This window comes from Lagopus leucura, unplaced genomic scaffold (assembly GCF_019238085.1).
Source record: "Lagopus leucura isolate 7727_CA_CO unplaced genomic scaffold, USGS_WTPT01 31191-0_obj-0_obj, whole genome shotgun sequence".
NCBI lineage: Eukaryota > Metazoa > Chordata > Aves > Galliformes > Phasianidae > Lagopus > Lagopus leucura.
In genome coordinates this window covers 1-3,072 of record NW_024963225.1, presented here as the reverse complement: position 1 = coordinate 3,072, position 3,072 = coordinate 1, and the positions used below count along the sequence as shown (strand labels likewise).

Sequence of the window (3,072 nt, the reverse complement as noted above, 5' to 3'; positions counted from 1 at the left end):
CCTGTCCTCATGTTAACAACAGTGGCATTATCCCAGTTTCTCCCCGAGTAGCAGCACAGCACAGCATTTCCAGTTGCCATCCCAGCGCTGCTAAGAAAAGTAAGGAATCGTCTCGGTGGGGAATTCTAAACAGGTCACCCATTACAGAGAAGGATAAATCCATGATGCTTAATTGTTCTGTTCAGCACCGCTACTATTCAAGAAGTTGCCTACATAGTTCAGTTACCAGCACAGCATCGGTAGGTGGTGCTCTGACTGTCACAGCCTGGCTTGGCTACAGTGCTGTCAGATACTCTCTCCTCAGGAGGTGAATAAATCGTCTCCATTTGGTTGGATGTTTTGTTGATTTATTTCTGTATTTGTTTTAAGTAAGCCATCCCATCTCCTTCCAGTTTTGTTCTTCCTTACCTGAGGAATGTGAGCCATTATCGCTTTTAGGTGACATCAGCAGTAGGTGGATTTGTGGGCTACGTAAGTTGCCTTCACAAAGTACTTTTCCCAAGCCCTTTCTGAGGGCTTAGTTGATTTAATCCAGGCCAAGGCTACTTCCACACCGGAGATGTACAGACATCTCCCAGAGGATTGAATCCCTTTGCCAGCAGGTGTTCCCCTCACTGTGTGTAGAGGTGGTTCTCCAGCACGCTGCTCTGCTGGCAGCTGCCATCTGCGCTGAGGCTCGCTGTGTTTGTGTGCTGGGGCTGCATTCAGTGTTCTCCAGTGATCCAGGTACTTCTCTGCACCTCCTGTTGGATGGCCGTACCATTTCCTAACAGGTTTTCTGCAGCTCTTTCCTGGGTAGCAGTTCTCTTTAGGCGTGCTTCCAGTCAATCAAAAGATCCCCCGGTTGGCACAGGCTGTCCTTGTTGTACTTCCTCCTCTTGCTTCTCCACTCAGACCTCCAATAAAACTCCCTTTCCCCTTTCTCATCTATCACTGTTGTGTTTTTTTAACTGCAGCTGAGCTAGACAATAAGCACTAATTCTGCTGCCTCTGTTTGTTGAACTGTGTAGAGGCAGTGCCTTCAATTACAGTGTTCTTGGTGCAATTTCCCATCTGTTTGGAATCAAACTATAAAAGTTCAGGATGTGTGGCATAAAGGATTGTAGGTGACAGAGGGAAGTCTTTGTTATGTGAATAACCATTACCTTCAGTATCACAGAATGGCTCGGGTTGGAAGGGTCCTCAAGGATCACGAATCTCCAACCCCCTGCCACATGCAGGGCCACCAGCCAGCACATTTCATAGCAGCCCAGGCTGCCCAGGGCCCCATCCAACCTGGCCTTGAACACCTTCCGGGATGGATGGGGCATCACAGCCTCTCTGGGCAGCTTCTCCAGCACCTCACCACTTTCACAGTAAAGAACTTTCCCCTGACATCCAACCTAAATCTTCCCTCCCTCAACTTAAAACCATTTCCCCTTGTCCTACTGTTGTCTACCCTTTCAAAGAATTGACTCCCCTCCTGTTTGTAGGCTCCCTTTAGGCCCTGGCGGGCTGCAATGAGGTCACCCCACAGCCTTCTCTTCTCCAGGCTACACAAGCCCAGCTCCCTCAGCCTGTCTTCGTGGGGAAGGTGCTGCAGCCCCCTGATAATCTCTGTGGCTCCTCTGGACCCTCTCCGACAGCTCTCTGTCTTTCTTGTGCTGGGGGCTCCAGACCTGGGCACAATACTCCAGATGGAGCCTCATGAGGATGGAGTACAAGGGACAATCACCTCCCTGTTCCTGCTGGCCGCCCCTCTTCTGATGGAGCTCAGGATCCCATTTGCTTTCCGATCTGCCAGAGCACACTGCTGGCTCGTGAAGTTTTTCATAAATCAGGACCCTCGTAGCGCAGCAGAAATATTGTGGAATATCAGTCATTTTTCATCCAGGGAGGACCGGTACAGTTCTCCTTTGCTTCTTGTGTTACTTCCAAACCTGACATTATGCTGATAACACCTTTCCCCTTTTTCACCCTTTTACTGCCCCTAATGACCTCTGCTCGCTTCTCAACTATAACAGTTGCCACAAGGACATTCATAGGAGAATTTGGAACGTGCTCCGTGTCTCCTGTAATCACTTTGTGTCCCTTGTTGCCATTCTGCAGACTTCACCAACTTGCCACAGATGGATCCAAACACAATATACACACCTAAGGGAGAAGCAGGACTATATTTATTGAAATAGTACAAATAGGTTGTAGTGATTTAACAGTGACACAGCAAGATGGGAGATGGTCGGATACACTTGGTTATTTCCTGCATAGAGGATAGGGATACACCCACACCTACGGCAGACCTTCCTGTTGAGTCACGAGGCTCAGAGCGGTCCCTGTTCCTATGTGAAGTCCGCAAGCCACAAAGGTAAGGAGCCTGGCCATGGCTGGATCCGCTCCTAGTCCCAGGCTTGGTCAAGGGCCGTACGTCAAAGGAATCATATGTGCACAGTCTCTCTAAGACATAACCTCAGAGGAGCTCTGATAGCTCCAAAGTAACCATGAGTCTCTTCCAGAATCTCTCTATCCGGAAGGAGTCTTGGCGGCAAGGTGCAGGTGTGCAGGTGTGACCTCGAGAGACATCCCTACTTGAGGGGAGATCCCGTTGTGCAGCACACTGCTGTGCAGGAGAACTCGAAGGGCACCTGGGCTGCTCCCTGTTTTGGGGTAAGATGACAGTGTCCTTGCCATGCTTTGTCTTAGGCATACAGTCCGTGTGTCCTCAGCTGTTGAACTGAGTGTCAGCCGACAGTTCTTTCCGCCCCACAGTTTGAGACAGCTTTGAGATGGTTCATCTTTTAGCCAGAGTTGAGGTTGAGGTTACCAGTGCTGTTGCTGCTTGTGTTCCTGTGCAAGGCCTGCTGTGCCATCCCCCAGGCAGTGCCCTGCAGATGGGCTGTGGAGGGCTGGGCTGGGACAGGGACTGCTGCGTTCCCTCACAGCTCTCCTGCCATTTCTCTTGTCCCTGCAGGCTCCAGTTCAACTTCTGTCTTCCAGCCATGATCATCTCAGCTGCAGGAGAGCAGCAGATGGCCACAGCACATCCATTTCAGGTAGGGGCTGGGGGAAGCAGGCAGGAGAGGCCGAGGGGCGAGG

At 50.7% G+C, this 3,072-nt stretch overlaps 1 long non-coding RNA gene across 1 annotated transcript; it reads left to right on the top strand.

Moving 5' to 3' along the window:
• The first annotated feature begins 1,744 nt into the window (after positions 1–1,744).
• LOC122191035 lies at positions 1,745–3,030 on the top strand. The gene is made up of 3 exons (XR_006182289.1): positions 1,745–2,344; positions 2,493–2,643; positions 2,948–3,030. It is a non-coding gene; the product is annotated as an uncharacterized LOC122191035 (long non-coding RNA).
• The last annotated feature ends 42 nt before the right edge of the window (positions 3,031–3,072 follow it).